Genomic DNA, 10,428 nt, shown 5'->3' on the forward strand with positions numbered 1-10,428 from the left:
AAGAAAAAGGAGGCAAGGTGGGGATGGGCTGCCCCGCAGGCATGAGATGGCCTATTTTATCTTTCTCATATATTTACATAATCATACTTTATTTTTTTCTTACTTTTTTCAATGTCTTTTATCACTCCCTCCCTAAGAGGGGGTTTTCATGGGGTGGGGACGAGAGAAGAGGGGTATGGGAGCTTGGCTTGTGAAAAGCCCCCATAAGTGCAATTGATGTGATTCTTGATTAGAGCCATGAAATGCCGAAAATGAGTGATGGTGAGAGATTTTTCTGCCATATAGTATGTAGATGTGTATTTGGAGTAATCATCAATGAAGACCAACATGTATTTGTTGCCAGTAACCGATAAGACAGACAATGGGCCACAAACATCAGAATGGATGAGATCAAGGAGGGATGAAGCTTGGGAAGTGGAGTTTGGAAATGGGGTGTGGTGAGCTTTGGCAATAATTCACACTACACAGAGTGAAATGGGAGTGATTTGTGTAGGGAGACCTAAGGCAAGTTGGAGGTGTGTGAGCTCATGCAAAACACGATGAGAAATATGCCAGTCTATAGTGCCATTTGAGAGTGTTTTCTAGTAAAGGGATATTAACTTTAATGGACAAAGCTTGTGCATTTGAGGAGTGACCAAGTAGGTAGAGGCGGCTAGTTTTGGAAATATGTAGACTGACTGGGTGACCATTTGTATCTCTAGCTAGAAGTGTGCAACCTTCATTGTTGAATTTAACTTTGATACCTGTAGAGGTGAGCTCCCTGGCACAAATTATATTTTTCTTGAGTCCAAGAACATAGTATACCTTTGAGATGGTTGTCTGGAGACCATTGGGAAGATCAATGATAACATCTCCATAAGCTTTGGCATATTGAATGCTATCATCTCCAAGGGAAACCTCAAGTGAATGATCAAGGTATGTGAGATTTGATTACCAAGAAAATTGATGGGTCATGTGATGTGTAGCTCCAATATCTAATAGCCATAGGTTGTTAGATGCAGAAGAGATAGTAGTAACATATATTTGCATAGGGTAATGAGGGGTACTATCATATGTAGAGATTCTAGCATATTGAGCTTGATCGGGGAGAGATGTGGAGGGAAATGAGGGCCTACCCCCCTGATGATAAGATGGGTGATGATGTATGTAGGCAAGAGAGATAATAGGGGGCCGTTGATAAACATTACCTTGATGCTTGGGTTGTCGACAGTCCTTTGCCTCATGGCAGTTGGAGCATTTCTTGTGCTTGTTGTTGTGACTATGACTTTGCGGACTATTATAGGACTTCTTTCCTTGACCTTGTTGTTCAGGTTGTTGAGGGTACTGAGGGTTATATGGTTTCCTTTGAAAATGACTCTGATGCTTTCCATTAGTAATAAGAGCCAGAGGCTTATGAGAACCAAAGGTTTGCTCTCTAAGAGATTCCTCTTGTTTAACCTTTGCCACAAGATTATGTAGTTGTAGATTTTTGAATGTTGCTTGAGTAGTAATAAAGGCTCTCCAAGATGACGGGGGAGATGCTAATAAAAGCATAGATTGCAGCTGCTTTGGTATTGTTAGTCCAGATATAAGGATTAACAATCAAGATTTGCAAGATTCTAAAAACTTGAAAGATGACCGACTTTTTGACATGGTAGTGTTAACTAGTTTCTTGATTAGGAAAACTTGGTAAACAAGGTCTGTATGCTCATAGCTTTTCTCAAAGAATTTCCAAATAGCATGAGTAGTAGGAAGAATTCTTATCATTTGAACCTGCCAATCTTGGCAATGCAGAATCAACTCCATCTTTGCACTAGTATTTTTCGTTTGCCAGGCATTATATGTTGAGATGTCGAGCTCTCCATGAGTTGACACTCTTGGTAAGCCTTGGTGACCGTTGGCTACATTTACATCACCGACACGGTTGGTGACTAACATGGCGTATCCTCGACAGGGATTCTATAGATGGCATATCTATCTAGCGAGCATAGATACTTAGAGGGCTCACATTATGGGCCTAGAAATCCCAATCATGCTATCTCACATGACACCACTGCAACACCCTTATACTCTACCTCTGTACTCAAAAAAGAAACCATTGGTTTCTTATTGCTGTTTCATGTGATAGCAACACTCCCAAGTGAGAACATGAGTCCGGTGGTAGACCTAGAATTGTATGTACTACTAGCCCAGTCTGCATCTGTGTCTCCATAGAGCTGCAACTCCACATCAGTCCTATAAAAGAGTGTGTAATCCAAAGTAGCACTCATATAACACAAAGTACACCTCACTGCATCCATTTGTTTCAACATCCATTTTAATGTTGCAACCACTACAGTAAACACATAAATGGTAGCCATCTTAGCAACTAGCTTGAGCGTCTCCTCATAATGAGTCCCATAAGTTTGTGCATAACCTTTGTCCACAAGTCTAGCCTCGGGGGATTCACTCTATATACAAAACAGGACACCACCTGCAAGCGGATAACTTTGATAAAACCCCTATCTACGACTCATATTAGGGAATATTACCTCCCTTTCTACACTTATACAACAATAAATAAAGAAACTATCATACCCCTATCTTACATATAAAATCTAGGGCTCACATGATCTACTTGAGTAAAAATAGTTAAAGAGTGTGTAGCATAGTGATTGGCAACGTAGTAAGGAACGACTTCTATTGATAACTAGATGTACCATCAATGTAGTGTTACTTCTTGCATGTATCTTTGTAGCTGTTCACTCATAAGTTCGAGGATGGACTCTTTTGGGAAGTCATGATTTTGAAACACAAAAAAAATCCTCTTTTTTTTCCCTTTTCTCACTCCCCCCCCCCCAAACATGATACCCCCTCCCTTATTTTCAAGCTTGGGAGTTAAATTGTTGAGGGCCTACCCCTAACATATATTCTTATGTAACTTGTAAAAAAACCCCCTCGCTTGCACTTACGTGGTGTGGTAAGTTTTCCTGGTGAATCCCTAGGAGTCTAGCCTTGTACCTACTCGCAATGCCATCAACATTATGCTTTATTTTGTAAACCCAATTACATCCAATTGATGCAATATCATTTGGTAATGGCACCCATTCGCATGTTTAATTTGCATCAAGTGCAACAATCTCTTCATCCATATCTTGCCTCCATTTTTCATTGTTGACAGCATCCTCAAAACATGTGGGTTATGCTTTGTCTCTAATCATCGCCATACATGCACAACAACGAGCCACATAAATTTCATAAGTCAACCTCCACACATGATTTCTTGCTCTTTCTGACCTGCGTGGTCGAGGATCACTTCCAGGTTCCCTATTCCCTACTTGCATTCTTCTTGCACATGTAGTCTTCACAGAGGGTATGCTAAAATCCTCATCCAAACTCTATTCATCAGAACCACTACTATCGCCATCATCATAACCAACACTCAAACTTGGCAACTTAGGGACATCATGAACTTTATATTTTCATTTCCTTAATACATTTAAGAAGTTTGCATATCACTCTTTCACGTAACCTATCACTCCCTGAAGTTTTTTGGTTCGAAGTTTACCAGCCCATGTATATATGATGTGCTAATTTTTTCCATTTTTGAGTGTGCTATGGTTGCTTGTATAGTGTTGGGCAATGCCAATCTTTGATGTGTGCTCTTGGCTATAATCTACAATTCACCATTTCACCAGGTTTGCAAGAGCCTAGATGTGTTAATGTTGAGCATGAATGCTCAATTAGAGAATTAGGCAATGATGATGGAATCCAAATCCTGCTTGGCCAGTGCATTTGAGGGCCAGAAACCCTATGATCGACCACTTTCCTAATGACTATGCAAGTGCTAAAGAGAATTTGAGGTGTATCTAAGTAGAAGATTCAAAGTTGAGCTCATTGTGATCTGTCTGGAGTATGTTTAGAAGCTTCAAATCGAGCATCATGTAAGACAATCTCCAAAGAGTCTTGGAAATGGCCTTCCAATTGGAAGCGTCTCTGTATATTGCACCATCATGGAAGACAGATAAAGTGTTGAAGTGTGCTCGGCCAAGAATTATGGTCAATATTCCCTTTTTCAACTACTTTGCATTTATATGTCTCTACGTCGGCATGGTCTCTTTGCGAGGTAGTCACTTTCGTCGAGGTGCTTTGGCGATCTACGATCATATGTGAACACCAACTTGAGTCAAAGGCTGCACTTTCCATGGCTAGGGTCAGATGGCTAGGGTCAGATGCTCAGTAGTGGGGAAGGGGAAAAGGCTTTGAAGCTCAAGATCTTGAAAGGGGGAGGTTAGTGGGAACCCGCCCTTGATTCAAGTTTTCTGAAGCCAATCTCAAAAAATGCAAGTCGTCAGGAATAATTGAGGAAGGCGTGGGCAGGAAATGGGCCGCTGCCGCCGCCGCCAATCTCAAAAAATGCAAGTCATCAGGAATGATTGAGGAGGGCGGGGGCACCACAACACTAAAGGGCACGGGAGAAAAGAGATGGGATCCGCGGTGGGGGTCCAAAGGGGGAATCGAGGCGGATGGATGGTGGAAAAAAATGGGCGTCGATCGCAGGCTCGGAGACTCGAACCCGCGCGACCGCCATGAGAGCCCAATGCTTTAACCGCTACACCCGCGACGGGGAATTTGACATATGGGCAAACCAAATAATGATAAATAAACTCGGACAGCCCCCTCTGCTTGTCCAAGTTTACCTTTTTGTGTCCTAGTTTACCTCGGCATCCTACGGTTGTGCACGTCTCGATCGCCGTGTCTTGACTTCGCTGCCGTGGATCCCACCGCTTGAGCTTCAAAATTTTTGCGTGCCCTTTAGTGCTGAGGGCGTGGGCAGGAAATGGAATGCCACCATGAAAGGGAAGGTGGATAGGCTATAGGAAAGGGCATTGAAGAATCAGAAGGGGGTGCACTGAGAGAAGCGAGGGGAGGGTGAAAAGTTGAAAGAGAGGGGGGAAACAAGCATGGATTCAAAAAAAAAAAGGCTGAGTTTAGCTGCAGGTACAAAAAAGGGCAAGATCACTACATCGTGAGGAGGTTTAGAGAAGTCGGGAATAAGAGAGCTGGGTCTGAGGGCGGGCCATGATGCTGTTAGAAATCAAACTACTTTTATCTTGTAAGGGTGAATTCCCACCATCAAATATCCCATAGATTTAGCATTCAACAACCCAACATTATTCACCTACCACAGACTTAGCAACCACCTATAATCTAGGCACTGATTGATTATCCCAATCTATATAAAGGCTACTTAGCCTCACACCAATATGCTCATTCTTCCATTTGAGCACAGCTATTCCTTTGTATTAATTTCAGTGTTCCTAGTAGTCCAGTTACCTCTGTTTCGCATCAGTCTCTCTCTCTCTATCTTTGTTACTAAGTTAATTAAGTTTTCAGTGCTCGTATATATTAAAGTCTTCACATGGTATCAAAGCTAAAGAAGCTTTAATCTCCCGAGCTTATCTTCCTACTTAGTGCTTAATCTCTAAATCATCTTCAAGGGATCCGGAACCTTGTAAGATGACCGAGCTTGCCTCTACATCTGCTACTACAGCTACCTACAAAACCCGCTATGTCATTGACAAGCTCAATGGCACAAATTACCAAGTATGTAAGATTAGAATGGATCTCTATCCCAACTTTGGGATATAATGTCAAGAGAAGAGGTGTAACCTAACCAACCCAAAGAGAAGGCCTCTATGAGCGCCATAGATGCCTATAATGAAAAGAAAGAGGAGAGAAGAGAGAGACCTTGTCCCAAGCTACACACAGACACACACAGAGAAGAAGATACACATGGTAGAGGGCTGAAATTTCTTCTTCATCTACTTCACAAAATGAGTGTGTATGTACATAATGAAAAAATAAGTAGTACAGCCAAAAGAGAGATGCGGTCCATAATGTGAACCCGCTAAGTAGCTATGCTGGCTAGATAGATATACCAGCTGTAGAATCCCTGCCGAGGTATGCCATGTCGGTCACCAACCGTGTCGGTGATGTAAATGTGGCCAACAGTCACCAAGGCGTACCAAGAGTGTCAGATCATGGAGAGCTCAACATCTCAACACCCCCCCTCGAGCTCGACGCCAACCTAAGGACTCCAATCATAGTCCGAAAATGAAGGATCTTCTCAGCTCCCAGGGCCTTGGTGAAGATATCCCGCTACTTGCTCCTCTGTGCTGACGTAAACCAAGTCGATACCGCGCGCCAAAACCTGATCTCGAACAAAATGGTAATGGACCTCTATGTGCTTGGTCCGTGCATGAAATACTGGGTTCCTAGCCAACTGAATACTGCTAAGGTTGTCAAAGTAAATGACAACCTCTCTGTCCACCTGCAGCCTCAAATCCATAAGTAGCTTGCGTAACCAAGCTACCTCACATGCTACAGCTATAGCACCTCTATACTCACCCTCTATACTAGACAAGGAAACTGTGGGCTGCTTTTTGCTGCTCCAAGTGATCGCAGCACTCCCAAGTGTAAACATAAACCCGTTGGTAGACCATCGATCAGTGGTGCTACCAACCTAATCTGCACCTGTGTAACCATGCAACTCCACTAGAACATCTGCAACATAAAATAGTGCATGGTCCAATGTAGCGCTCACATAGCGTAATGTACGGTGCACTGCATCCAAGTGTGGCTTCCGTGGAAATAGCATAAAATGACTCTGAAGTGCTACTGTATAGCTCAAATCTGGCCGCGTGATAGTCAAGTAAATGAGACTGCCCACAATCTTGCGATACATAGTGAGATCCTCGAGTACATCACCATTATGTGCACTCAGCTTTGTATTGACATCCATGGGCATAGAAATAGGCTTCCAATTAGCCATACCATATTTGGATAACATATCCAATGCATATGGTCTCTGAGACAACCATATTCCCTCTGTCATACGAATCACCTCAAGTCCAAGAAAGTAGCACATCTCTCCCAAATCCTTCATCTCAAACTCCTTCTTGAGAAGACCCTTAACATGCTCAATCTCTATGTCATTGTCACCCACAATAATCAAGTCATCTTCATAGATGGTAATAAGCACAAATCCATCATCACTCTGACGTACATAGAGTGAGTGATCAGCATGTGACATACGAAATCCAATGCGCAAAAGAAATTATGTAATTATGTCATGCCATGCTCTAGGTGTTTGCTTCAGCCCATACAAGGCCTTACGAAGACGACAAACATAATTTGGATGCTTACCATCTTCATAACCATGTGGCTGCTCCACATACACTTCTTCTTGTAGCTCCCCCTACAAGAAGGCATTCCTGACATCCATTTGATGCATAAACCACCCTTTTGCTGCAGCCACCGCAATGACAGTGCGTACTGTAGCCATCTTTGCTACTGGAGCTAAGGTTTCCTCATAATCTATACCATGAGTCTGTGCATACCCTTTTGGGACCAGCCTTGCCTTATATCTTTCAATTGTACCATCAGCCTTATGCTTTACTTTATACACCCATTTGCACCCAATCTCTTTCTTGCCCTCTCGTAATGGCACCAACTCCCAAGTTTGATTTACATCAAGCGCAACCATTTCTTCATCCATGGCATTTTTTCAATTCTCATTGCCAATTGAATCCTCAAAACATGTGGGTTCTACATCTTGAACAACCTTTGCCATGTAAGCATAATGATGAGTAACATACCCATCATAAGTCAACGTGTCCACAAGAAATATGACCCTATTAGACCTGCGTGGTCCTAAATCACCGCCAGGTGTCCTTGCAATCTGTTTTCTAACACCTGGGGTCTTGACTGCTGGTATACCAAGCTCCTCATCAAGACTCTGACCTGAACCATCAGAATCTGCATCAATGTGTGAGGAACTTGAAGACACACTAGTCATACATGGGGACTCACCTACCTTCTCTTTTCCTTTGTGAGAGACCTGTGGTACACTTTGCGGTGTAACTTGTGTGTGTAATCTGCCACTCCATGTCCCATCAATAGAACCACTAGAAGAGGACTCTCTTGGTCCACTTAAAGTATGTGACTCTTGCTTCCCACTTGAAGCATCCACAGGGTCTTTTACATCAGCCCCAATATTGTCCTTTACATCACTGTACCAGCCCACCATCTCATCAAAGGCAACATCTTTGCTTAGACGCAGTTCACGAGTACCAAGATTGTAACACCTGTACCCTTTTTGCTCATTTGAGTAACCCACAAAAATACATTTTTCAGCCGACATCTTTGTGCGCAAATCATCTGGAATGTGCACATACACAATGCACCCAAACACTTTTATATGTGACAAATCTGGTTTCTTGCCATTGTACTGTTCCTCAGGAGTGACTCCGTGCACAGTAGTAGTAGGAGTCATGTTCATAATGTAAACAATTGTATTTACAGCCTCAACCCAAAAATGATACGGCATATCCTTTTCAGCCATCAAGGCTCTTGCCACCTCTGCAATATGTATGTTCTTCCACTCAGCAACTCCATTTTGCTGTGGAGTGTATCGACATGAGAACTGCCTGCGTATACCAGTTTTGTACAAAAAATCAGAAAACTCTTTGCAGAAGTATTCTCCCCCTCCATCTGATCTTAGTGTCTTTACCTGTTCACTTGTTTCCTTTTCAACAGAAGCTTTGAAGCTTTTGAAATGATCAAATACTTCGTTCTTCTGCTTCATAAAATAAACTCACACTTTTCTAGTATGGTCATCAATGAATGACACATAATACTTGCTTCCATGAATGATGGCAGTCTTTGTTGGGCCCCATACATTTGTATGTACCACCTCACGTGGCCTCTTACATACATTACGTTCTTGTGGAAAGGAATTATGTGACTGCTTACCAAATTGACATGCCTCACATACTTTATGCATGCCATCAACCTTAAACTTTGGCAAACCTGCGACAATATGTTTTGATTGCATAGAGCGCAATCGCTGTTCATTTACATGACCTATGCGTTTCGGAGGTCGCGTGACACGTCTAGATCTACATTGGCCACAACACCTGCACGTTGTGCAAACATAGCAACTTTTACTGCAGGCATATTCACATCCAAAGTAAACATCCTTGCAACACGTCTTCCTTCTGTAATCAACTTGCAGTCATTCTTGTAGTCTTCCACATAGAAACCATTTGGATCAAACTCGACCTACAATCCCTGTTCTATCATTTGCCCAACTAAAACAAGATTCTTTGTAATATTTGGAGCATGAAGCACATTAGAAAAGTACTTCATTTTACCATCTTTCCATTTGCAAGGGAACTTTTCCAACATGTGCAATAGGATGAGCTGAATCATCACCTGTTTCTACATAGCCTAGTCCATCTAGTTGCTTCATCTCTTTGAACCACTCACCATGGGATGTCATGTGGTTAGAAGCACCTGAATCCACATGCCATACACTGTCACTAGCATGTACATCTACAATCATAGCCTTTACCATATGCTGCATAACAAATAACTGCTCGGATCGATCATCATCATTGTTGTTCCTGTTTCTTGCAGCATAATTGTTTTGATGCCTTCTCCCTCTACCTCTGTTATTTTGCCTCCTTCGTGTTGTTGGACATTCATTTGAGTAGTGACCTCGCTACCCATATGTCCAACATTCAACATCAGATGCATTATTTTGATCTCTGTTTGCATTCTAGTTTTCACCTCTCCCCCTGCCTCTATAATTTTGTCTTCCTCTTCCACGACCTTGACTGTGACTTTTCTACCATATTCTAATATTGACCGCAGTGACCACCACCTGTGCCACGACCTCTGCCTCTGCCTCTATTTGAATAGAATGCTTGATGATCAGAACTGATATTGCTCTGAGAAGAGGATGCACCAGGACCAAGAATCTTCTCTTCACGAATTAACATGGTTGTCAATTTTTGTAAAGTCAGGAACATATGCTCTAGTATTCATAGAGGACTTGAACTTTTTGTATTCTGTTCCAAGCCCTTCTAATGTCGCAGCAATAACATCATCATCATCAACTGTGACACCAATAGATCCAAGAGAATTTGTTATTATCTTGATATTTGAGGCATAGTCATTGATAGACATGTTGCCTCGCTTCACTATATTTAGCTCTATTTTGAGCTACAACTTCGTAACTCTAGTATGGTCTTCATGGAGCTTTTCTAAGCTCTTCCATGCTATGGAAAAAGAGGGTGCACTCTAAGTAACCCATCATACTATCTGCAACACTCACAGATAGCCAATACATGACTTTGCTTTTGCCTTGCTTCCAATCTTTCAAGGCTTTGTTCTCTTCTGGAGTGCGTTCTCTTCGAGACACCATGGAGATTCATCATTTTCACCTTCAATGTAATCCCAATAGCCCTTTCCTTGTAGGAAGTTTGTCATCGGCAACCTCCATGCAGGGAAAATATTACTGTCCAACTTCTCACTAACGATTTGGTTGAACTTGTCTACCATATTTCTACACAACTCCAAAAATTTGCAACCTACACAAAACCTGCAACCTTGCTATAATTA

The sequence above is a fragment of the Adiantum capillus-veneris genome, chromosome 16, assembly GCF_014529385.1.
Source record: "Adiantum capillus-veneris isolate H3 chromosome 16, ASM1452938v2, whole genome shotgun sequence".
In the NCBI taxonomy this organism is placed as follows: domain Eukaryota; kingdom Viridiplantae; phylum Streptophyta; class Polypodiopsida; order Polypodiales; family Pteridaceae; genus Adiantum; species Adiantum capillus-veneris.